A 27748-nucleotide genomic window follows, 5' to 3' on the forward strand; every position below is an offset into this window, starting at 1 on the left:
ATAGTCGTAAATTGGCATTTACAGACATTAACATCTGCTGTGTTATTTGAATACTATGGAAATATACAGAACAGTGTAAATAGAAATAATTGTACAATAATGGAAGAGAATCAGATTGCCTGTTTGTTTATACATATTAACACTGTAGTTTAAATGAAAGTTGTTTATGCTAAAAATTCTTTAGGTATTATTATTTTCATATCAGTAAAAATAGCTTCAGTCCATGTTGAGCTTATTTACTTCTTTAAGCCCTCTCGTGGATAGGTTTCAGGAATAAATGGATTGTTTTGTAGTTTGAGTTTTGAGTCATGACTTTTGAGTCATGATTTCTAGGAGTTAACAAATGTGATACATGACCAGAGAAAGGGCAATGAGAATGAGAGAGGTGAAAGACTTATGGAGAACGGGCACACACTTTGCATTTTCAACTTCAAACATAAAGAGGAGACTTGCCGTAGCTTGGGATCTGTCCCTTAAGTCCATCTCCTGTCACAGGACAGATATCGTCCAAGTCTGTCTTGCACTTCTTTTCTGTTCAGAGACACAATGCTTCCATTTCTGTATAACATTTGAAATTTCTTGTTATTTCTGTTTTTAATGCTCTTTTATTCATTATAAACCAACCAGTGCTGGATTTAATTTTGCAAGTAACGAACTGGAGAGCTATTGCCATATAATCTTTTTTTAATTTTAAACTAGTGACCTATCTGACACGTATTTGCTTTTTTAAATAAATATTCTGGTTTAATATGCAAGATTTTTCAAAGATTTTCTCTCCAGGACCCTTGGTCATTTGTACTTTGCATATCCATCTTGCATATCCCTTCACTGGTGGGAATGGGATCAGAAATTCATAGAATTCACTCCAAATGTGTTTATATTTCTGCTATTGTGCGTTATTAAAGGGACTTTGGGTAAACCATTATGCAATAAATGACAGATGTTCTCCGTGGTCTATGAAATATTTTTTCAGTTACATCACTGGTCATAAATGTTATGCTTTCCTTGCAAACCTTGGCTGCCTGTATGCCAGAATCTCAGGTATCATCTATTATCAATCTTCTGATCTGTGAATTCAGGAAAGCTTATCTTGATAATCTGGGAAAGTGTTCAGTACTCAATGAAATATGCTATTTATTTAGTCTTTTTTTTTTTTTTTTAATGATCTGCAGATATTTGAGAGGCTCAGTTGTAGTTTAAAGCAATCTTCAGTGATCTCTTCAGTACAGATGGTGCTTAACATAGAGATAAATGGATGAGCAAAACTCATAGGCATTTATTTTGTTAGTACTTTTCGGTATTATCAGTTGTCAGAATGTCCACTATGGCCAACCAGAAGTATCTAATTCAGTCATAAAGATACTGCTTTAATGCAATCTTGTTGCCTCCAAAAAAGTTATGCTTTTTTTTGTTTGTTTTAAAAGTTTTATCCATAGAACGTGGGAAAGAACTGAATTGTTTTGCTCACTCAGAGATACGTAGCAGATCATCTTAATTCTTATTACATTATTTGTAAGTGTGTTCTTAGTGAGATCCTTCTGTAGCGAAAAGGGTTTTTCCAACATCTGTAGTGCTGCTTCTTGCCAGCTAGAATCTCTGCAACTCTAACTCACAACTCTTCAGCAGCAATCTTAAAATACATCTGAAACATATGGATAATGAAGTATGAGAGTTTGGGCCATCTGGTCATCATATGTCTGCTTTGCATGCTTGGATCAGTTTGTCAAGGGTCTCAGAACAGTTTCTGAAGGATTATTAAACAAGATAAAAACAGAAGATTGGTGCAAAGCAGTGAAAAGGTCTCGGGCCTCTTTTGGCACGTGTTTCTTCAGTCTTTAGCTGTAATATAAAATGAATATGTTTAGTGTCTCATGCTGGATGGGTTCAGAACCATTTCCTTCTGTTTTTGTTGACTCTGATGTTCCTAAAACAAGCATAATCCATAGAATTTACCTGCGGGTTCCTGGTGAGTAGCCTTGCTACTCACACAGATGAGGCCTTGCCACATAGACTTGGGGAGCAAAGTACAGCTTGGTGCTGGTTCCAGTGCATTGCTTTTGCATGCAGAGTCTGTGTGTTTGTTGCACTGAGGTTTTGTATGTTGCTGTTGATGTTCTTCAATGCTCTGTGTGTGCAGTGACGATGTCAATTCTACAGCAGTACTGTTCAAATTAGTACAGCTTGTTTAGGGTCAAACCATTTAAAATGGGAGGGAAAAAGTAACCCTTTGTCTGTCTAAGCATGCTTCTGCCTCTTGGCAATTAACTTAATTAATTTAATTGTTGGAGGTTTTAAATCTTATTTTTTAACTGTGATAAAAGGAAGTTTGAGCGTACAGTTCTCTATTTCTTTCTTTTATGTTGCTGTTTCTTATATGGTTTCTTTTTTTCCAAGAGTGTGTTCTGCCAAATTTTGCCTGCCTGCCTTCTTTTTGGGTAAAAAGAAGAGAGAACTGATGAAAAAGACAAACTCTCAGTTTTATGGTTTGGTATAATTTTTATATAAACATTTCTGTTTTGGGCAGCATGTGTGAGGCTGTGCTCCTTGCTCTCCTTGCCCTAAAGTCTCAGAATCCTGTGGTAGCCAGAGCAGGGGTTCCCGACTTGCTGCAGTGAAGGAAGCAAGGTGAGGTTGCTGAAAGTGTTTTGCAGTCCACGTTTGGGCTGGTATGATAGTATTGATTAGTGCACATTCTGTGCAGTAGTTAGAGGCACCAAGAACCCCAAAGCTTAAAGTAAGTCTGCTGTGATAGGCACTTGAAAATGAGTAAATTTTCTGGAAGGCGATGTTTTAATAGGTTATTACTTTATGGTGTCTTTATGGTGTTGTTGTTTTTTTTTGCCTTTTTAATATTCCATTGTATACTGACCTGCTGAGATTTCAAGAGAGATCTGTTAGCGTGAGGTCTGGCATTTTGTGTAATTGTGAGTCAGAACTGCATTTTTCATGTTGTGCCTGTATAAGTGATAAACCAACCCTTGCCTTCTAACTGTATGACTTGGTTATGAACAAAAATTTACTAGCCACGGAGCCAGAAGGGTTCCTCCTCACCATTTTCTATTTGAAGTTAACTTCCGCTGCAGCATAAGCAACAAAAGCCACACTGCTGTGTCCTGCTCCATCACATGTACCTCTGTGGCTTTTGGCTCCTGTGTCCTGCCGGCGTGTTACTGCAGGCTATTTATTGATGCTTGCACAGGTATTGGAGGCACCTGAGCTGCAAAGTGTGCTGGCAGGTGTGGGACAGGTGGTGGGGTTGGGACGTGAGCAGAGTTCCTGAGCCACCACACTGTCGCCTCCTGTGCAGCTGGTGCCAAGATCTGGGTAAAAAATGTTCCCTGCTGTTCCACCCACGTTTGTCACTTTATTTTGAAAAAAAATATTTATGCTGCTGAAAGAACATCAAAAGTACTAATGGTGTTTGTGCCAGAAGTAATGAAGTTGACAGTTGAGTAAAATCGTCCTGTGCTCATTACACAGTAACCAAAAAGAAAGGAAAACCTGCTTGCAGCTCTAAATTAAGAGCAATCACTGACTGTGAGAATGCTTGCATGAAATACACAATTTCATTTATTTTTGTCTTGTATTCAGATTACTTTTTTCAAATACTTCTTATTTTGCTTTGAAATAAGATGACTCCGCTGATCTGGATAGTGAAGAATAATAATCATTGTTGTAAGAACCTGTGTAAAATATATGGATGGCAGCATATCAGTATTTGTGTTTCTATTGTAACTGAATGTAGTTTGCATATGTATTTGAAAACTAATAGGCACATAGCTCAATACTCATTTGACTTCTTGAAAATAAGCATGAATGAAATGAGATGATAATAGAAAAAAAATTAGCTCAAGATTTTGCTTCTCTAAATCCTTTCAGTTTTTCACCTAATACACATTTTTCTTCTGTAATGTCAGTTTATGACTTCAGTTTATCCACTGGAATTGAATGTGATACTGATTGCTGAAGTCTCTCTGCCTCCAAGCATATTGTCAGTATTAACCTTGCACCTTTAGTAAGTTAAGACAGTCTTACTTGTAAGTCTGCTTTCTCTCTGATGCTGCACTGCCCCAGGCTAACAGCTGCACTTAGCTCAGGCGTTGGGTCTGAAATCCTCTGAATCCAGAGGGGCAACACAAACATTTTCCGTGAAGAGATTAAATATATTCATCCACTCCCCCCCCGAAGTCCCTCTTAGCCTCTGTTTCTTCATCAATGCAAAAATATCACTTCTCTCCCTCTCCTGGGCTCTGGCCAGAGCTGTGGCTTCTCTGTCCTGAGCAGCATCAGCCTTCAGGCTGCAGGCAAGCAGTCCCTGGACTGTTCTCGGCACTTGTGACCTTATGGGGTTGGCAGCTGCCTGTTCCCTGCCTTGCTACTTTTACTCTATACTGTGTTATCTAATCAAAACATTAATGGAAGGACGCTTCCAGAAGCAGTAGAAAAGTAAGGATATTTTAAAAGACAATCTGCTTTCTTTGATAATACTTCTCCCATTCTTGGCAGTATGTATATTTAACGTTGACAGTACCAGCCTATTTATAGCTCATGCTTTGGGCTAACGCCTTGAGGTTCAAGGCAAATGGGCTGTGATAAGGAAATGGGTTTCCCAACCTCTGCTGAAATATGACACTTCTCTTTATGCACTCTGAGTTGTAATGCCACCGCCTAGTAAACTGTTGTGAGAAGAAGCCAACTAGTTTCCTTGGAAAGGTCAGAAACATCCACAGGAATGTTTGATTTCCTTTCTTCTATGTTTCCCTCTACTAATGAGCAGGGAGTTGCTGCAATAATATGTAGGTGGATATAATTTGATGCTTATTTCTGTTCATATTGCAGTTGTTTTTTGTTCATGATTGTCATCCTTACAAAGTATTGGATTTTTAAAAAAAAAAAGGACATTCTAAATTACAAAAAAGAAACTACTTTCCATTAGTGACATTAGATCAGATGCACTACTCTGCCTCTGATTACTTTTTTAAAACATAAAAATATGAACATACTAAGCCACATATATAACTGAAATATTAAGACTGAAGGTGCGTATTAACTATTTAAAAAATAATAATTCAAAACACAGGATAAAAATAAAAAAAAAATAAAAATAAAATTGATAACTTCTTTTCCTAACATCTGTAACTGGTTCAAAAAGATTTTTAGATTTGTTTTCTATAGTTCTGAGTTGGTTATTAAAGATTTAGAATGGCAGGCAGGTGAAAGGAAGAGTAGGGTGAACAAAAGAACGGGAAAATTATTTAGGAGAAAAACTGCTATGGTTTATGTAGGAAATTTTTCCTGGTCAATCAGGATCTTTAATTAAAGTTGGTAGTTTACCATCCAAGCATGGGGTGTCCATCAGAAAGAGATAGGGATGGTTGAGATACAGTGGTAAAACTATTGCCTGGTTAACAGCTGGTTATCACTTGTTCAGAAATATTAGAAACATTGTGTGGCTGATTCTAAAACACGTTTATAAGGAACCTCTGTGGGTAGCATTAGATGTCCAAGTAAAAGGACATCTTAGAAAAGCCTCGTGTCCTGAAACCTCAACTTGATTTGTTGTTGATTCTTCTTTCTTGTCAAGCCTCTGAGCTTGAGAATTGGGAAACCAATACGTGTCTCAACTGTTCAGTGAAGTGTGAGGTTGTAAACACTCTGATCTCTGCAGATACCTAATAACATTAAGAAGATGACTGATGCTTCCAGTTCATAGATGCAGAAATTAGAGATAAATCATCTCTCCAAAAATTTCATTTGTTGGTGGAAGGTCTTTTTGTTTGTTGTTTTTTATTCTGAATTGGCACTTCTCTTGGGAAACTAAAAGATTGGTAATGCTTCTCAATACTTCTGACTAAGGAGTGCTTTCATCACGACAGTGGCTTCCTACCATTGTAGCAGAACAAAGTTCTCACATATCATTAACTAAGGATCTGTGTTTGAGTCCTTGGGCAGCCTTCTCTATTCTCCTATCATTTTTTGCACATTATTCCACTTGGACTTCCCAAGACTAAGTAAAATCTTCAAAAGCCTCTGTGAATTTTGGTGGGTTTTGTTGTTGTTTGCTTTACTTTTTGGAAAATGAGCTTCCTTTGCAAACAAGTTCCTCTTGAGAAACAATAGTCACAAGGGAGACTTTTTCTCTTGCAGCTAATTTCTGCATGGTTCTATTTGGGGTGTTCTGTTGGATTTGACTTGTAATAAAGAGCAGTGAAATAAACCATGAAAATGAATTACAATACATTCTGTATGACATAACACAGTAACATTATTTTGGTATAATAATGGCACATGGAACGTACCCTTGCATTAAAAAAGTATATTCAGAAAATCACAGTTATTTCTCATGTTACTGATAAATCTAGCAGAAAAGCTATATGCCAGAAAAATGTAACTTGTCTGTACTGGTTTCTTCTTACAGAATTCAGAAGTCAGAATTTTAAATATATTTTAACCAAAACAGAGAGATAGTAGTATATTGGAAAATTGTATTTATAAACACATTCACTGGAAAATAAATGAAAAATTAGGTTTCATAGAAGACTTCTGTTCATCAACAAATAAAAATTACTTTTCTAGCTGTAATAATCTAAAATATTACAGACTGCAATTTTAAATACAGCTTCCATTACTTGCCAGATTTCACCTGCAGTCTGGAGAAACTGTTGATGTGATGAGTGGACTGGGCATGACAGTTTGTAACTCAGGTGTGCCATGAACTGGCAGCAGGATTTCCAAACTGAATAGGAAGGAAGCTTTTCTGTGATCAGGTTCCTAGCAGCACAATGGCAAATTAATACTGCTCTGTGATGATAAAACTGAGTACTGTTGCATCTTCTGGGAAAATAAAATTTGGCTGTTTGAACTTCACAGGATTGTGGGTGTGTTTGTTGTTTGTTTTTAGTTCTCATTGGTTCATGCATGTTCTGATGTGATATTGATGGACGTGTAAGGGAGGGGCTTGGTGCACAGTAAGATGTTCCCTCGGGAAAGTTGGTGTCTCACAGGTGACATAGCTGTGCAAATAAAACGTAGGCTTCTTACAGTCAGGATAAGTTGAAAATAGTCTTGAATCTATGATTATTGGATTAAGGATAATAATATGCTGTACATTGCAGATTATGGAGTTTACACAGCTGTGTAAGAAGGTAAGTGTTAGGATGAAATCACAATAGAAAAATTAAAAAGAAAATGAGCAGTTATCATCTGTTTCATAGTGCAGCATCTGTCTGTTTATATTAATTTGGCCTACAACAAATTTTGCTGCAGTTTGAGTTCATAGACCTCTGTTTCTGTTCTGGTTTGTTGTATTCATGCTGATAGCTCTCATTTTCAGGGCTGTAGCAGTTCCCAGAGTGTGGCTTTATTGTTTATGCTTGCTGTGTGTGTCAGGTCATGGGGAGCTCCTGCAAGCTGTAAACTTCAAGTCAGGATTTGGCAGGACTAGTCCCTCTGACATGGATTTAACATCAAGCGTTGTTAGATTAGTGCTAGATTACTGACTTTGAGAAAACCTGGGAAAGGATATATTCTGTCTTCTTCACAGCTTAGGAAAGCAAACAAAATGTGTGCATAAAGCCTATCAGTCATTAGTGCATGCCCCATCTCAAAGAATGAGATACAAAAGTCTCTTATGATAATATTCTACTGTTTTTGTCATCAGTTATGCCTATTCCATACCCAGTTTGAGCATGCATAGTCACAACCAGTTCAGCCCAGCTGACTGCTTTTATTGCTGGTGCCTGGAGGAGGAAGGAAGAAGAGCCCCAAAGTAGGCCATCAGCACCTGTCCATCTTCTGAGGCAACAAAAGCTGATGAGAAAATTGTTTATTTGATTCCCTGACCTCAAGGAAATTAGTCTGCTGACAAGGGACTTTCCTTATCTTTGTGAAGTGTCCAAGCAGTAGAATTCCATTGGCTGCACCTATCTACAGGTACTGCACAAAATCAGCATGTGACCCTCAGAACTCTTTTAGGGGAGCTGCAGAGTAAAGATTGCTTCCTACTTGTTTGTCTAGTTAGTTTTAAAAAAGTATGCATCAACTAACATTTTAGCAAGGATGTGCCTAAAACTGGATTTTATTTTTCAGTTGCTGAATATTACCCAACTTATTATTCTGTAATTATGCAAGGCAATATATGCAGGCAATTCTTTGTATTTTTTATTTCTGTTCCTTGTACTGTAACTCTTGTTATTGTATTACCTGTTGCCATTTACTACTTCTAAAAGAACATTGCAAAGTATATTGGGTATCTTATAAATCAAGATTTGGTGAAGATGTCTTCCTTTTAATTCTTGACTGTGTTTTGGACAGTGCTTCATGGATTAAACGGTAAACAGAGTGAACGTAGATTGACTTTACCAAGTCAGTTTCCTGTTGTCTTAATAAATTACATGATTACTTGAACAATACTTGGATGCATTCAAAATAAATTCATGAATACAAACAGAAAATGAATTAAATATTTATGTTGTTAGGATGGAAGGCAGATAAGGACAATCTTCCACAGAAAAAAATGGATTGTTACTGATGAAAGTTATTTACCCATATTAGCAGATGCTTGCTGATCCTACCTTTCATTTCTATTTCACAGTCTGTGAAAGAGAGTGTGAAAAATGCTGTGTGTATAACACTGGAATCTTGATCTATATTCAAGCAAACTCCTCAGTTAAACTAGCATATTATTTATGCTACCTCATAGCAGCTCCACTGAAGTGGGTTAAAGCTTGCAGAATTTCTGGGGTATAATGGAGTGCACATTTTGTTTTTATCATTTTTTCATATATATAAGGTCTCCAGGTCCATAAAATCACCATGAGTTTTGTTAAGCTTGAACCATCAGAACTGTGAATAATAGCATATGTTACTGTTTCTGTAACTTTCACAGGTAAACAGAAACAACTGTACACAAATGAGCTCCATTACTCTATTTACCTGCAGAGTAATGTAGTGTGTGTCACCATATTGGGTTCATGTAATAGCACCGGGGAGTGAAAGACTGTGTCATTTTGTCCAACCTGTAGGCAGGAGACAATTGAAGGTTTCATCTCCTGGGATGTTGGGGTGGATACCTGCCCGGTGGCCGAGGCTCTGAAAAATCTTGTTGCTGAGGAGCACTGCTGCTGCAAACCTGCTGTCTTGGAAGATTCTGTTTCCCACCGATCTCATTTGGCTAATTCAGAGGACTAGAAAAACAACTGCTTTCTGTTTAATCTCTAAGGTATCACTGCCAGTAGCCAGATTGAGAAAAGTACTGAGATCTTCCAAGAATGCATTTGTAGGTTTGGGTGTGCAAGCCTGTAAAAGTGTTGTTGTCTAGCAATGGTAGCATATGCAAATAAAGCATCTTCATCTTGAAGGGCTGCTTTAACAGTTGTTATTCTTCCATGGACTCTGGAAGAAAAGGGAATGAATGCTGTGATCCTATCAGCTGTGCAAGAAGTTCCTGATGTCACAAAGGCTCTGGAGTGACATCTGGCAACTCTGCAGCAGTTGTTAAGTGCAGAGCTACTGATTGTAAAATGCTTCTAATGCTGCTCATTGTGGAAGCAAAGTCCAACCTGTTATAAGCACATCCTCCTTTCTTGAGTGGGGCTTGTTTCAGCTCTTGGTGATTTCTTAGGCAGCTTGTTAATTTCCTAGGTTCGCAAATCATTTTTGGAATAGGTTTCCTGAGACTGTTTCCAAGCAGTCTTCTTACATATTTTCTGCAGCTGGCCAAACAGCTATTCTAAGGGTATGCAATTAGGTGCTGATAAAAAGAGACAATTAATTCAGTAATAAAACACCTGACTTTTCTTCATTTCTTAAAGCATTTGCAATGCTTGCAAGGGAAACACCAGTTCTGGGCATGTTTCAGTGTGGATGGAGTGACTGGACAGCAGCTAGACAGCACTTTGTGATAACTGTGCTGGAATGACATCCTGGAGGAGACCCAGGGGAGGTATGGCTCTGCGTGAGCAGGGCAAGCGAAGGGGTGCCTGTGACCCCGCAGCAGCATCAGTCTGCAGCAAACAAGTCATTTTGCCTTTCAGAGAGGATAATGACTCTTTGAGATCACTGGGGTGTATTTTTCTTGTAGGCAAATAATTGGACCAAGTATTTGTTGATGCATTTATTTATTTAATTAATTGGTTAGTGCTTCATACCACCTGCCCATTGATGTGTGTGTGAGGAAGAGGTCTGGCTTGTTCTAATGCCATGGATGAGACACTCACCTTGGCTGCAGATCCTACTCCTATTCCTACCAGTCACTCTTGGTGCCATTGGGGACACTGCTGTTGTGCAGCCCTAGAATAGTGGGAGTAGGGCAGCTTTTGTACCCTGTGAAGGGAGCCTGCTGTGGAGAAATGCTTTTTTCAGGTGGCAAGATGATGTAAATGGCTTCCCCATACCTCTCCCTCCTGGCATGCTTGTTGGAGGAGGAGATGCTTTTGCCCCAGGGGATGTGACCTAGGAAAGGTGGAGAAGGAAGATTTTTTTGGTGTCCTGCTCTGTCTAGGTGATGGCCAGGCTTTGTTTCAAGTACCTCTGCAAGAAGGAGAGGTTGCTTGCAGCATCCTCTATCAGGGTGAGGTGGTCCAGAACTCTAAGCCCTTTCAGCTTGCACAAAGTGCTGAGTAGTTTTCCCTAGTTTTCACTGGGAAATCATTTGTTCATTGACTCAGTTTCTCCTTTGGGATAGAATTCATTACTGGGTGGACATCCAGAAGGACTCTGTCCAGGTTAATGATGCTGATAGTTCCAGGGAGAAGATGGGTGGTCCTCCAGAGGCACACGGCCAATCACTCAGAAAGCTTATCTGGGCTGCTGCCAACAGTCAGGCTGCCTTGGAGCAGTTCGAGCAAGGCACAGAAGATGCTTGTCTTGTCAGATTTTATCAGGACCATTCTCACAAGGACACTGATGTACTGTAAGAGCGCCTGTTCTTCCCTTCAGTCCCCCCACAGGCAGAATAGCCTGAAGGTAAGAAGGTTGCACAGTACATCCTTCAGCACCTCCATCAAGGTCTCCTGAGCCAGTTTCTTCTCCTAGAAGAGAAGCATCAAGGCCTGGATGACACAGTTGCCTCACAGGATGATTTTGGCCTTTCCTCTCTTTTCATCACTTTTCTTTTGCTGTTGGATAAGCTTGAGAGGTTGGAAGCTGGCTATGAGGAACTCATTTGTGTGTCCACATGTGGCTTCTGCTTTGTGCTTCTGACTCGTTTAATGGAACTGTGTTTTCTGGAGACTATCTTGCTTTTGTGCTCTTCTGCAAATGAAGACAGAGTCTGGGAAGAGACTTTTAGCCTACTAGCTTGCTCCTGTTTGTTGCCAACATCCCTCAGAGTAGACTTCGCCTGTGCTTTTGTCTTGGCTCCACCCTTGTCTTTCATCTCTTCTCCCAACTGGGACTCCTTGGAGCCCTGCTTGTTTGCTGGTTTTGGATGCTGGCTCTTTAGCTGATGCTTGTGAAGTCGAGCTTGTTGTCACAGGAGGGAAACTGTCTGTGCTGTTGACTGCAAGGTGTCTGGAAAGTCAGCCAGCAGAGGTAGTGGATGGAACTGACAGACTGGTGTTGGTATTCTTCATTGTCAAAAGCACATGGCCCTCTGTAGCAGCGTTCAGGTCACTGGTGACTTCAGCCATCTTTTCAAAGACTGAGCATTAAGAAGAAGGGCAAGGCGGCCTGCAAGGCTGTGCACATGGCCATATTGTAATCCTGCAGGTAGGAGTAGAGGAGAGGCACACACGGAAGCAGGTCTGAGGGAACTGAGCAGAGGATGGGTAGCTGTTTGGCCAGTTGTTTGGCACCTTTTTGGGATCCTTGTGGTACTCCTGGGTCTTATGTCCTGGCCTGTGGCTGGCACAACTGGGAACCAGTGAGATTTGCCCACGTACCTTCTCCAGCTCAGCATCTATAATGGGGATGAATGGGCAGCTTTTCATTCTCCATCAGCTCTCTCAATGAGTCTTCCATATAGAGGTAAATAATCCCTAGTAAAGTGATGGCAGGTTTCTGCACAAAGGGCTATACAGCAGCAAGAGCCACCTTCGGGATATTTACCAGCAGCTTGGCATCCATTCCAGCAAAGTTAAACTCTAGAATTGCCTTTGACAGCCAGTCTAAGATCTTGGTCTGGATCCTGGAGTTCCTTATGGGAGAAGGCCAATAACAGGTCTTTGCAGTTGAAGGCAGCGAACACACATATGCTATAGCTGTCAGAGTGTCTTGAGCACTCTTTCTGCACAACACATCTCCCACCATTTAGACAACATTGTAGAGAATAATTTGAGCAGATGTTTGGGATAAGTCGCCTCTAGGGGCTAAAAGGGTGATGGTATCAAGCTTCATCTTCGCTATCTGGGTTGTTGTCTCCCTGCATCCCTGTGACAGCAGTCTCACCATGGCGTGGCACAAGGTTTCACTTTTCTTAATTCTCCCTGGCAACACTGGAATCAAAGAATCACAGAATCATTAAGATTATAAAAGACCAAAAAGATCATCTAGTCCAACCATCAACCCATCCCCTCTATGCCCACTAAACCATGTCCCTCAATGCCACATTTATGCCCTTTTATTGAAAACCTCCAGGGATGCTGGCTCCACCACCTCCCTGGGCAGCCTGTTCCAATACTTCAACAGTCTTTCCTGAGAAGAAATTTTTCCTAGTATCCAACCTGAACCTCCTCTGGTGCAACTCAAGGCCATTCCTTCATGTTCTATTGCTAGTTACCTGGGAGAGACCAACTCTCACCTTATCACAAACTCCTTTCAGGCAGTTGTAGAAAGCAATAAGGTCTCCCCTGTGCATCCTCTTGTCCAGATTGAACGATCTCAGTTCCGTCAGTTGTTCCCCATAAGATCTGTGCTCCAGACCTTTCACAGCTTCATCGCTCTTCTCTGGACACACTCCAGGGCCTCAATATCTTTCTTACAGTGAGGGTCTCAAAACTGAACTTGGTTCTCAAATTGCAGCATTACCAGTGCCTTTATTCCATCCTAACAGAGGATGAAGTTAAGATAAAAAAGGTGGAGAACAAGATTAGAAAATTTTGCAAGATATGAAATCAACTATTTTACATAATGTTTTTGTTATTATATACCTAGCTGACAGGGCACTGCAGTGAATTTATTCAGAAACCAGGTCATTGAAGCCCTGTTGGAGATGCAAAAGTGCACCTGATTTAAAAAAAACTGAGCATTTGCTGAATTAGGGAAAAAAAGTTCATCTTTGCCTGTAGATGCATCAGCGTCATCTCTTTGCACCAACCCTGCCACCACCCAGAGGTGCCTCGTATGGCACGGCAGCAGAAGACAGCAACATGGCCATGGCAGGGCTGGTGGCCAGGACGAACTGCAGCTCCAGCAGCACCCCACCACTTTGCCCAGCCCCACCATGCTGAGCACCAGTCCTCATCCAGCTCCCTATACTAGCAGACCTGAAAATACCCCAACTGATGATGGACTGCCATTAAAGTTCTTTCCACAGATGCAAAATGGGATATTTATCACTCCTGTACAGGATTTGCCACTGCTGACAGCAGTATGATAGTACATTGTATGAAAATAAGGTATTATTGATAAACTGTAGTCAGTGCAGACTAACACAAAATGATCTGCTTGATTGAGGTAACAATACCTTAACAAACCTTAAGGGCTTTTTTTTTTTTTTGTACTTTATTAATGTTCTTTGTTAATTTTAACAAAGAACGAATACTCTTTGTTAATTAAATGTAAGCCTACTGCTCACTTTATATCCCTTTAAATAACAGCAGTATTTAGAGTTTATTTTTTTAATAAATCTGAAAGTGAAAGGATCTTTTGGTACAAACAGAAAAAAAAAACACAATTATACTGCACTTCTGCAATATTACCATTTTTTAAATTTAAAATTATAATGTATTATTCAGTGTTTCACTGTCAGAGCTGCACAGAACAGTCATGTTTCCTGAAACCAGCAGACAGGCTCCATTTCAAGTGTTTTGCTGAACATGTTGGTTACAGCTTTATGTAAAGTCCTCCATGGGCTAGATATTCATTTGAAGCTTGGCCTTGTGTGTGTTTTGAATAAAATGCTTTTTAGAGGCCACACCAGAAAGCATGTAAACTGAAATACAAGGCCTTTGAATAACTTACACGTGCCATGACTGAAGAGTTTGCTGGTCCAAATACAGACAGGTAAATAGATACATATGAAAACACTAGCAAAAATGCATTTAAATACTGTTTTTTGTTTTCCATTACGAAAATATTTCACTTATTTAGAGTGTGAATACCAAGCATTTAAAGCAGTATACATGGTATTGTAACGTATCTGAATGGAAACAGAACATACTAGGATGATTCAGACAATCAACTCTGCTGCTGTGCAGTAGATTAATTCATCTGAAACTGCTGATATGTACCAACTACTACATATCCCTTATGAAAAATACATAAGCCCGCCTCCTCTAAATTTATTCTTTATAACTGAAGTAATGCTCAGAAAAGGATTCAAATAGTAATCCCCAAGAAAATACACAGCTGTGCACTTGCCTAAATAAGCCAGAATGCCTTGGGGTAATTAAAAACTATTGGGTTACCAGTGAATGCATGTGACAAACAGGAAAATCCAGACCAGAAGCTGCACCCTTAATGAAGTCTCAACAAAATGGTCATGGCGTGTAAAAAGCCTTTTTTCCCAGCTTAGAAATGAGGATATTTACTAGGAGTGAGTTTATGGAAATACTCTACTGCTATTTTTTCAGCAGTCTTTTTTTGCTGGGGATAAATTAAATGCTTTAGTTCCTGGTCCAAAAATTCACTTAAGAAACACAAAAAAGGTTTAAAAGAAAAAAAGAAAAAAAGAAAAAAAAGAATAAAAAACTGGCAACAGTCTTCCAAGAAGAATTATAGATTAAAAGGAATAACAAGAGCAAATCTCAATAAATCTCTGTGAATTTGAATATGAGGCCTCTAGCATGGTTATACACAAACAATCAACATACACAAAACAACAATTAAAAGCATTTGATTATCAGTTCTGTAGAAACTTAAGAGACCTTCCTGAGCAAACAGAATGCTAGAACAGAAGCTTCAACACCTCTCACAGAAGTGGGTCCCACATGTCAGGTTTCTACACATTGACAGAAACCTTTTGTCTGTAATCTAAAAGCACTTTAATGTACAACTTTAAGTGCTTATGTCACAAGAGCTTATGATAAATTTTCAGAAGTCTATTTTCATTAACACAGTAGTTAACGTAAAATTACTTTCTTGTAGAACTAACCATACATTAGAAATTGAACACAGTACTCAAGATGGTGACTAAGTTATCCTGACGCATGGCATTGAGCTTCTCTTGTTTGTTGTCCCTGACGCTTGCACCGGTGTAGATGCACTTTAGCTGGGCTATTGGTTTCACCTCTCACTATAGCATAGAGCCCCCAGGTTCATCTCTTGCTAGCCTAGTTTTATCCCCTCTCCCCTTCAAACTTAATTCAGTTCCAGACTGGGGACCTTTTTAGTAATGTCTCAGACCTGGGCCCCAGGGAGGCAACTCCTGGTAGGGGGTTTGCCTGCCAACCCGAGCAGGGACCTGTTTCCACTCCTCCCTCTCCCTTAAGCCTTCTGCTGATTCTTAAAAGCTGTGTTAAGAGCCATCGTATGACTCAATTAACTCAATTCTGTATCAGTGAACACAAAAGTGCTGCAGGCTTTTCATGATCCTTGGTCATTTTCCATGTGCCAAGGCTGCTGTGACATTCATGGGTAGCTTTTCCTAAATAAATATGTGGCTGAGTTGTAAAACAAAGTAATCATCCAGATTGTTAATGAAGATGTTAAACAGGACTGGAGCCAGTACTGAGCCCTGGGGTCCCTGCGTGTTACTGGCCCAACTGGGCTGTGCTCCACTGTCTGCTGGGTCTGGCTGTTCAGAAAGTCTTGCATCCACCTCACTGTGTGTTCATTCATCCCATCATCTTTTCATTCAGTAGATTTCAGAATCATAAGTGTGCAAACCTGCAGTGATGTCTAGGACGTTGGTAGCCTGAGTGTGATGATTGCATTTGCTTTTTGAATAGGCATAATTACTTCCAGGCCAGCTGCTGCCTTTAACGTGTGTTTTGACATGTGCCTCTCTGCATCAGAAAAGCTCCCTTCTGTTACAGCACTTTTTCCCAAGTATCATATCATGCTGACCGTGGTTGCATTCGCTATATGTGGAAAAATGCAAAGTATGTTGTGTAAAGATTCAGAGCCTGCTGATATTTTCTAGCGAGAAGATAGTGCTATTTCTGCAATTAAAAGGGTAATGTTTGGAGAAGTTGAACTCTGCCAACTTCATGTGCTGCTTAATATGAGTCAAATCAATAAAGTGATTATTAAATCACTTTAATAAAGGTGACGAGTCTGATTAAAGCTGCAGACGCTTTGGGTCACTGCAGAAAAGATTACATTCAGCCTTCATTAAATGAAAACTGGATTTAAAGTTTTTAGCAATTACTGAGGCTTTGGAGAAGAAGCTCTAGCCATGAAGGAATAAATAAAGGAATATTGTTTTGTATGTTCAATTCTGGAGCAGAATTTTTGAAGAATGCTAAATTAGTACTGAATTCAAAGACACTTTTTGTTGAAGTTGTCAGGGGATTTATTTTGGAGGGGAAAAAAAATAGGAAGTTACATCTTGAGGGAAGTCCTGAATTAGAAGTGAAGCATAAACACAACAAACTGAAGATGAAAATGAGACTGTGCACTACACAATTATCTTGACAGAATCCTTGCAACAAATAACCCCTCGTTTTACAGTCCGCCTGGAATCTAACCTATAGATAATGCAATTGCTTGTAACGGATAAAATTAGAAGCTTTGCAGTCATTTAAATGTGAGAATATTAAACACACGTGTCTGGGAATTGTCTGGAATTTATAGCAGGTGTAAGAGGCAGTAGTTTGATTGCTAGGAAAATAATTAATTGACATCTGTATGATTATATTTCAGTTAAATCACAGCTACTATTTCAGACTCTGCAAATTTGGGATGACATTGATGCATTTTTTGCTTTTGTTTCCCTTTGGTAATGTATTTTTAGGAATTAATAAGCCTTCAGAATCTCATTTCTCCCAACCCTAAATACTGTGGCAGGAATTGTGCTGCTTCAGTGATCACAGAATGCAGTCAGTAAACACAGACCATGCATTTTCTAAGTGACATGGAATGAGTTTTTGAAAGAACTCTGTTTCCAATAGTGCTATTTCTGGATAGCCAATGATACTTGGATTCACTACTTGTTAGGAGCAATGTTTCTTTATAGAAAATGCATACTTAGGTGAGGTAATTCCAGAATACTGATTCTTTGCATGTCTAAATATCATAAACAGTCTGAGTGTCGGTGGTCAGTAATGCTGCTTGTTCATTGTAGTGGGTTCGTTATCCTGTGTATCAAATAGGCTAATGTTATTTTTAGTGATTTCAAGGGAGATTGCGATAGCAGAATAAGGGAAAGGGTATTTTTTTTTCTGCACAGCCATAATTGTGCCATAAGCCTACTAGAAAGCCATGCAAAGTATTTGACAGGATTTTTTTTTTATTTTTTATTTTTTGCTTAAATTTACAATGACATTCACTGATTCTTCAGAGACTCAAATAAAACACTCACAACCATTGTTTTTTACGCAGAAAAGGGACATGTAGTCCATGCAATTATTGAATTATAATTTTCTTCCTCATTCTTAGGCAGGTTCAATAGAACTAAAGCTCTGTTAATATCTGGCTTACATAGTTCTTTTCTTCCTCCTTTTCCCATGACTGAAATCTAACCATTATTTGTTTTCAATTTAATCTCTTTAGCTTGTTTTTACTGCTGTAACAATAATTGTTCTGTTATTGCTTGTAGAATCTCATAGGGTGGCTTCACAGCTGGACAGGGTTGGAACACATGCACAGTTTAGCTCCCTCAGGGCATCTCTATGACCTGGAAGGGCCATTGAAGGCTCCAGTGCAGCTTTTTGCTTGCAGCAGCTTTGTTCCAGAAGTGCAGCATATAAGCCTCAAAGTGCATCTTATTATGACCATGTCAGGGACAGAAGAAGAGTGGTGGGAATGGGTGGCTGTATAAAACTTCCAGATTAAGGAAAAAAAGCTGTTTAATAGAAGTCTCATACAATCCCCCCCTTACCTCCCTCAGTCTTCTGGTGCATTCATCAGGACTTTGATTCTGTTTTGTAGTCACTGGAAAAGTCATTGGCTGAGTATATTGACCCAATTATTAACACTACATAAGGAGGGAATATCTCAAACTTCTGCTTGAGCATAGAGCGTTTTTTACTAGAAAATAACAACACAATATTTTTCATAGAAAGCTTGGGTCAAGTTTGGGTTTTGTCATCTTTTCTAAAACTCTTTTTTGTTTGTTTTGAAATATGTTTCAGTACCAATAATTTTGTTCCTTCTCCATGTGTGGTTTGCCTGTTCCATCCTAAGGTGTACATTTCTTTTCCAAAGCTAGAATCTAGTTTAAAACAAATGCTGAAAGTGGACAAATGCTTCTGTAAATTCCACTGATAGCTCTGACAGCTTTGGTGATGACTTGTGTTTTGGCAGCTGAAAAATTAACCTAAAGCAGGACAGATCTTTGAGATTAATTCTGTGTGACAGTGACTAAGCTGACTTCAGCTTAGTGACATGTAGCTGTTATGGAATGATGTGCTATAGCTCACATATGAGCATGAGTTTAAAAATATAAATGTATTGATGATTTTGAGTTGATAGCTATTAGCAATCTTTTAGATTCTCTTTGTATGTAGGACTACAGGATTTTCTGACGTAAATGGCTCACAGTGCACAACTGAGCAAAACACTCAGTGAGCCAACATCTACTTTCTTCTGGCTTGAGGTTTTGGGACTATGGTTTTTCTGAGCTTCAAACTGTGTTCCCTGACACCACATAAATTTCACCTGAGGCTTTTCAGCAGACTTCCTAAATCACCTCTTCGTCTGTAGAACCTCATTTGTCCTCAGGCACTCTCTTGGCTGCACTTCTGTGGCTGGGTGGGCTGCAGTTCTGAGCTGGCAAATGGCACTGAGTAACTATTTGGAGGCATTGCTCAATACAGTCCTCTAGTCTCCTTCTTCCATCTTGTAGGGAGGTGGAACCAGGAGGTGGACCAATATTTCAAAGAGGCCATCAGGCACATAGAGGGCAACTACAGTAGCAAATCTTGTACATGTTGATTCCAATTGAAAAGACTGGAGTACGGACAGCTCAACAGCTTTTGCAGCTGGGAACCATCAGCTAAAACCTATTACAAAATATTGCCAAAGGTTCCATGTATGAGCTCAAATTCAAGCACGGGAAAACAGGTTGTCTTTGCTGTTTGTTTTTGTTCTTTCCTAATTTTAGATATTTATGAGATGATAACAAAAGGACTTAAATTTTTGTAGACATTCCTTGGGTTCCATGATATTTATGCAGCTTTGCTTAGAATATCTTCTGTACTTCTGTGTCTTCTGGGAACAGGATAAATACTTCCAAAATCCAACATGATGATTCCTGTGGCCCTTATGATGCTTTGTATGTGTCTTCTATACTCCTAACTGATTTTTAGCTTTTGGCTTCGTGCATCTAAATGCCTTGTTTCATTTAGGCCATTGAAGGATTTGTCCTGTACATACAGAAAATGAACAATGGACATTCCTTCAAGCACTTTCAATCCAGTTGTCTGTATACAAAAATTGCAAGTCTGAAATTTAACTGACCTCTATCATCAGCGTTGCTGCACTGTGCGATTGCTTTGCTGCTAGGAACAAATGAGCTCCATAGTGTCTTCCATATTGAAAAAACAAGCTGGACCATATTCTAGCAAGATTTTAGATTTCTTCTGTACAGCTCCTGTGGGCAAAAATCATTTTTATTCATAGTTTGCTGAATCAAGAAGTAGGAAATATTTCTCTCTGTATTTTAGATTTCTTTTTCCTTGGAGTATTTTACACGAAAATTGTACAGAAATAAGAGACATATGAAAGTATGTTCAAAATAACTATAATCACTCGAAGAATTTAAGTTATGATAGTCAAATGGCATGAAAAATTTAACTTGAGAGATAACTGTATATAATTAAAATAAAGTTCCAGTGGGGATTAACCTCTTCATATATTATTACTTGTGCAGGGTTTATTAAATTAGTAGGTAAAAATGTGCTGCTATCCCTTCCCTGTGAAATGAAAATTTGACCTACTTTTTTTTTTTCCTTTAAAACAATTATTGTTCTAAAACATTTTAAAAAAAGAAAGAAAATGAAAAGTACTTTTGATGCAAATATTTATTTAAGAATTAGTAATTTTTCTTGTAAATACTGAAGTCTATATTACTTACAAATAAAAGAAAAAACATTTTAAAGTGAATGCCTTTTGATTAAAATGAAAACATTTCGGTGGCATGTACAGAAAAAAGGTCTAAGAAAGGAAGTAGTTGATTTTAGTGTTTTTTTAAATCAGTTACGAAACAAAAGCTCAAATTTATGTAGCTAATAGCTTAAATAAATTTTAAATGAACAACATAGACATTCCAACAACACAGAACTCGCTGAAATATTTCTAACAAGGGTGATACAGTCCATACATGATGCTGCCTTCAAAGTGTAAGAGACATAGTTTACTTGCAGGGGGAAGCAGGTTCATTAAGAAGGGCCATCTTGTCACAGATGACATTAATTAGTTCTGACACAGTTTCCAGAAGAGCAACAAGAAGGAGTAGTTCACAAAAGCAGAGTGTGCATTGGACTTAATTATCTTTCCTTTTGCTGTTTGTTGTGGTCTGTTCCTCGAATCAGAGCAGACCCCAGGCCAGCCCTGCCTGTTCTGCATCTTCCTTTGAGCTGCGCAGCCAACAGTGGCTTTGTGTCTTCCCCACAGCTCATTTACTCGTCAGTTGCCACTAGGTGTTAGGTTTACCTTCTAAGACTTTTTCAACACAGAGTTTTGCATTAAAAAATTTGGTTGATCCATGTCAGAAGTGAGCAAAGTCATTTTAAGGGCGGAGGGATGCCTTGAAGTAGGACATGATTAGCACAAGCTCCCTTTTAATGGACACTTCGAGGGTGGCTGTGGTGGCCGAAGCAGGCAAGGACACCTAGAGGGTGTGTGGGGTCAGCATGGCTCACACTGCTTGAATTTCTGTTCTGAGAAGCTGGTACTTGAAACATGACACATCAAGCCATCTGTGTGTGCAGGAATATGACATTCCAAAGTATCTGAAAGCACAAAATTTCTTATGTATCCATTCCAACAGATTTCTGTGCAATAACATTTTACTGTAAGCCCTGGTAATCCTTCATCCAGTGGCTAATCAACCCCAGGTTTCTTTCACTATCAGGACAGTGTATAAGTTGAGTTCAAAGGTGAGAACAATAAACACTGACTTGTTTACAGTCTGTACCCTGTTCATTGGAGCTACTGCTGTGATACCGAGTCATCTTGTCACAAAGCTGCCTCTGAGCTGTTCTTTTTATTTAAAATTGATTTTCTATTATTTTTCAATTTTTCGTTTTCCATTTTCAGTTTTATTCAAATTTTCATAATATCCCTTTCTTTCAATGTCCTTCCTGTTCATTCATTTTCTTTAGTCAATGCAATAAAGGTTGCTTTAGGCCCACTATCTTCTGCTGTAAATCTGCTAATTTGTGGTTTAACAGAAGCTGTCTGGGCTATACGTTACGTTATACAAAGTAGCTACAAAGCTACTTGGAACAGGCAATAACAACAGACAGATGCATATATTCATATGTTCAGGTGTGTGATCTGCACAAACCTTCAGGCCTGTCTAGAAAGCTCAGGCCCTGGGGAGTTGTTTTTAGACTAGAATAGTATATGAATTTAAGGTTTTGTTAGTTCTTAAAGAAATGAAGAGCAAACCTTATGACTCACACTGGCATATAAAGAGAAGGCAGGCCATGGAATAAATCATTCACATCTCACATTTCCGTTTTTCCTCTAAAAATCTCACATATCTTCAGAGAGATGTGCTTTGCAACAGGCTGTGGGGAGGTAATGCCAGATGCAGCTTGATGTTCATATCTGGGAGCAAAAGGTGCACCTGCATTGTTTATGAGCAGCCTTATAAATATAGCAAATTCTCCATCCTGAGACTTGTTTGTGTCCCTATCCCAACTGTTAACTCTGATCATAGTGTTGTTCCTCCCTGAGCAGGAGTTTGTGGTATCTGGTAACAGCAAAGTGTATTAATATTTGGAAAGTTGGAAATGTGTATTATTGTATGTATTTTTCTATATGTTGCCAAGCTCTCGTATGCAAATTATTCCTTTGAAGAAGGTTTGCTTTTATTTTAGTTTTCTCTCCATTATTCTACCTGTGGTTTCTTAAATCTGCTTAAATCTCTATCAGAACTACAGAAATGCAAAAATTTGGCTGTGAAGAGGTATAGTTATGTGAGAACTCGGTTATGCCTGGTCAGGTTTCCTTACTTTTATTGTAGTCTCCTGGTATAGGCTATGTTTTCCTCTCCTTACAACAGCAAGAGAACGATATGAATCAGCATTTATGGCTAATTATCAAATCTCATATATAATTCCTTGTGAACTAGGTATAATTCTACTATTTTTTTTCTTTGGTCCTATGGACTAAAATGTTTTTATAAACTCAGTTGTCTAAATTATACTGGTAAAAGCAAGAAAATAAAGCTATTTAAAAGATGTTTGGTTCATACATATGAGTTTGTAATTATAGAAAAGATATTATAACATCTACAGAATATGGATTACCAGATTATCTAGCTGCTTTTTCAAAATAATTCTTCCTTAGAATACAAAAACATACTCGTGTTAGTCTCATGGTATTTAAAATTAGCCAATGCATTAGAGACTGTTTAAGTAGGTAGGTGCAACTTAATGTCAAACTTCTGACTAGAGCATTTAAATTTAAATGTAATCCATGAAGCGATAAATGCATCTCTAATTAGCATTAATGTAACATGATTACAGAATAAACATTTGATTAGTGCATTTAAATTTCAGTGTAATAAACTTCTGAACTAATTAGTAATAAAGTGCTGTTAATGCCAGCCTTTAGATGAGATGTTTATCTGTTGTATAAAGAGAAGGTGTTTATACTTGAAACTCAAAACAGAACCGTATCCCTTCCACCCCACGGTGGGGGTGGAAGCTAAGTAGCCCAGTCAGTAACCAAAACCTTTGGAAATAACTTTCCAGTCCTCACTTGGATTATTTTTTTAATGCAAATTTAGCAAGAGATTCAGAAGGCTCATGGCTTTATAAATCTTTCTGACAAATATTCAAGCAGAAGAGCTTAAGCAACAGCCCCAGATCCATGCCTGCCACCTGGGCAGAGAGAGGTACAGAATCCCCACCTGACCAATTAGCTGAACAATCTGAATCTGCTATCGTTTGGGAGAAACATGGTGCTATGAATAAAGGGAAGAGCTGATGAAAAGCACTGACTTAGTTGCAATATTCATGTCTCCGACTTGTGATTCTTCCAACTGACTGTTAAGTCTTTGAGAGCCTTAACAGTGAAACGTGGAATCTCCAAAAGACACCAGTTACTATTGAAAACCAAAGGGGAGGTGGCATTGTTAAAAGTTTTGACATTTGTTGCAGCCAATGGCTTCCATTTTTCACTTTCCATTCCAGATGGACTTTTGTCAGTAGAGTTGCAATTTCATATGGAATCTGTCTGATGTTGCACAGCACAGCATTCTCAGCTCTGTAAGAATATCCAAATACTGATTATTCAATGAAAGGAAATTATTAAAATCATCCTAGAGTATTAGTTCCATCATTTGAGAATACTGGATACTGAGTGAAAAATACAGAACAAAACACAGCGTTTATGTAAGTAATCACTTTGTTCTAGTATAAGCTCCGCAGAGGAACCCCGTACCACAGAGCAAGCAGCCATTTTGCAGTTCTTCAGCCCTTCGCTGAGTGTTCATTCAGAAACATTTCAGGAAGCATATCTTTCAGTACACAAAAAGCTTTTTTGGACAGCACTCTTACTTTCAGTAAAGGTTTCTTTATCTCTTTTGGCATAAGGGGCATTCAGGAACTGTAGAAGAAATCTTTGTTGTAGTCATTATTTTCTCACTAGCTTTAATCACCGAATGTATTTGGATTCTGTTATAAGAGAAACTTATTTGAGCATTTTATTTTTGCAATAAGATTTAAATCAGCTAACTAATTTAATAGAAGGATAGAGCAATTCTTCCAAACAGCTTTTTTGGGTTCCCAGTGTCATTTGCAGTATAAGTGTAGCTATAAATAAATCAAAGCTCTTTCCAATGGGAAGTCAATCTCAAGGGACAATATCTTTCTTGCCATGAAGTATTAGCTATTCTATAGTGACTTAAAATCTGAAACAGGGAATATGTAATTAGCTCATTTCAAGAATATTTCCAGTGGGATTGAGTTTCAATCCATGATCTTCTGGGATAGCCACACTTATTTACATTACACAAGCGTATATGTCGTGGATGTAAGGTTTTGTGTGCTACTCACAGTAAGCTTTACAATAGCTGCAAACATTCTCATGTGTTTTCAAAATGGAGATTCTCAAAACATAAATCTTGGGTGAATAGTAAATTTCACCGTTTGTATATTCAGAAGTGACTACTTCAAATGTACATTAAGTAGAGCTAACAGCTTTCAACCTGCAACTAGAGCAGTGTCAGTGCCAACTCTTCGCTCCCACTCAAAATATTCCTCTGTAGGCGCAACTTTCCCAATCTTCCTTCAGATTGGTGTGAAGCACTGTCCTCTACTGTCCTCTTTCTTCTCCATTCTCTTTTTCGGCAAAACCAGTTGTATGGGGCTGCTGAATCACAGGCTGAACCTCTGATTAATCACCTGAGGCAAGCAATGAGTCAGCCATGGGAGCACAGGTGAAGGCAATTCACCTGTGCTGCAGGAAGGGGTGGAGCCTGGCTCCACCTCTCCTAGACCCATTTAAGAGCTGACTGCCAATAGGGAAGGATCTCTCTGGAGATCCGCTCCACTGGAGTCTATCTTGTGAGCCCAGGATAGGGTGAGTGACTTCCTTTCCTTATTCCAATATAACAGTTACATTAGCCAAGCTCCTAGATATACCATACCATCTGTATATCCACTTATTATACATATACCATCTGTATATCCATTGATTATACACCGGTCATTTTCCCTCATCTGAATTTCTCTCATCACTTGGAATCATCAGCAAATGTTAATTCACTGGCACTGTGAAGTAGATCAACTCAGTGGGAATGACATACCTGTTTCATTAGTGCAGCACTGTGATCTCTGTACTATCTACTGCTTGGCTATTGAGTCTTTTGTGCTTGTCAGATCTTGAATGGGGATATGGCTTTATGTGTGGAGAGCAGTTCTCATGCACATATCAGAGTTGTTTTTCTGGAGTCGTAAAACCATAGTGGAGCACAAAAAATTTTATAAATGAGAGTATCATGGTATCAGTTTTTCCAGTTGCCTTTCCTTATGCATGTGGTGTGTAACTACTAGACTGCTTATACAATAGAACTTCTACAAGTACTAGTTCTGCATTTTTAAACACAAGCAATGGAAATGCATTACAACGCATCAAATATGCTGCTTGTGCAAAAAAAAATACATACTGGATGTATTGGATGTTCAGGAGTATATATTTGGATATCATTCTATGGCCTACCACTTTTATATTCATCTATTTTATCTGTTGCTACTCTTACCATGTTAACTAATTTTGATATATTGAATTTATGTATATCCCTGCTACATTTGGACAGAAGTGTTTCCTGCTTGATGCAGACAGCTCAAGCAGGTTTTCACATGGCAAAATCTTGTATTTTATATCATTATAGTTGTTAATTTGCATATTACAGGTTGATGTTTCAGACTGCTTTTCCTTTATCAGCTTTTGAACACTGTCACTTCAAGTCCGACGGATGCTAGCAAGTTAAGCTGAGATGAACACTGTCAGCCAGATGAACCCTCAGTAAGGGAGCATTCTTTGGCCCTATGTCTGCTGTGTTACTTGGGGAAAGTAGTTCCTATTAAGTATGCTGTAGGAAGATGCTGTTTCTACTGATATTTTGATGTTCATCTGTCGTTATCTCTGATCAATGAAGTAAGAATTACTGCATAAATTTAGGAAAAGTATTTTGTTATTCATAGTTTGTCTACTAAAGCTCATCCACATTTTCCAAAGCCATTCATTTTTTTTACATTCATTTTACAAAATGAATGCATTTCTGTAAATTCAAACTTAAATTTTCTAATAGTTCTGGTTCCTCTGGACACCAAATCGTACTTAGAGATCATTTTGTGCAGTTTTGCTCAAGGCATACCTTAATACTTGTTTAAAAAGTTTCAGTTGTATTTTAAGCAGACTATAACCTTCCAAATCAGAAACAGACTAGACAATTTTTGTCTCTGTTCCTTCTTCAGTATAATTGAAGAAAGCAAGTGGTATGTTTACAAAAGAATAAGAATTGGTGGGTGGGAAAAGAACCCTAACCAAGAACGTAGTCTGAATTTGTCTGAAGAATTTTCTGAGCCATTCTTCATTCTACTGCATTATTCAGCAGTAGAAAAGCGAACTGTATCATACTGACACTTTCTATTAATTTCAGTTAAATTTAAACTCACGATCTTACCACCCATAGTGGTATGTGCTCACTATTGAATGCAGGTATCATACTGCCATAGAGGTGATAATGATCCAGAATACAACGCTTTTTAAGAGATGCCAAAGTGCTTTATAAACCTCAGAGAACTGAACATCAGCAACCCTGTGCAGAGCAGCCAGTCTCTGTTTCACCATACAGGGCTCTGAGGGAGCTGCTGCTCTTGCCCAGTAGTGGACGTTTACTTTGGAGGCCTCAGGGGGTGATGGGTTTTCAAAGTAGAAGTTTTACTTTGTGAGTAATCTGGAACAGCAGGTTGTGGTTCAGTTGCTTTTCCTTCTTACTATTTTTTCCAGAGACTGACTGGCAAAATTATTTTTGGTCTTGCTTCATTTTCTGGATGCTAAACAAAAAATTAAAAATTAATTTTTTTTTCCCCTCCTCTTAACTTTTCTCTAACACAACTGGCTTTCCCCCTAGATTTAAACAGTCTTCAGGAGCTCATATGAACAGGGCATGGGGTACAGAGGTAAATCTGTAGTGTCATTTCACACACATCTCTGGTTGGATAATTTCTAGAATGCATACAGCTGGAGAAAGGAGCTGTGCCAAGACAATGACTCATTTGCATGCTTTCATAAATCAAGTCAAAAGATGCTTGGGATGATGGCAGCAAGTTCTCACTGCTTTTAGCAACATCTTCCTTTGTAGTGAACCTTTTAGAAATAGTCCCTCCATCAATATATAGAACTCTTAACATCAAAAAATCCTCTCCAAAGTAGCCACAAGGGAAAGATGTAGTTAGAAATGTAGAAATTAATTCTAATCTGGAGACCAAATGCTGACTGATTTATACAGCCTTTATAATTTCACTGAAGGCTTCCAAAGGCTGGTCCTGGCCCTCAGTAGCTTGAACCTGTTTCATACCTTCACCTCTAAGCGCATCTACACCTCTGTGAGTCTTCTATACCTTTTATACCTTTTATATCTTTATACCTGTCTGGACAAGGTCATTCAACCAAAAAGGGGCCATTTCGTCTGGACTTTGGTGGGGGTAGCTTTAGTACATTTGGCATACAGGCAGCTCAGATGAAAACAACCTCAGTCCCTCATTCTTTTAGTATTCAGTAAACCCAAACCAATTAGATGCTT

The 27748-nt window shown here is 38.7% G+C and overlaps 1 long non-coding RNA gene and 1 pseudogene across 1 annotated transcript in view; one reads left to right on the forward strand and one right to left on the reverse strand.

The window, feature by feature from the left end:
* LOC146543627 (uncharacterized) overlaps window positions 1-27748 on the forward strand; it is a 355365-nt gene that overhangs the window by 202459 nt on the left and 125158 nt on the right. The window lies entirely within an intron of this gene.
* Window positions 10453-27629, reverse strand: LOC146543628 (uncharacterized; annotated as a pseudogene).

This window comes from Meleagris gallopavo, chromosome 11 (genome assembly GCF_905368555.1).
Source record: "Meleagris gallopavo chromosome 11, MGAL_WU_HG_1.1, whole genome shotgun sequence".
NCBI classification, from domain to species: domain Eukaryota; kingdom Metazoa; phylum Chordata; class Aves; order Galliformes; family Phasianidae; genus Meleagris; species Meleagris gallopavo.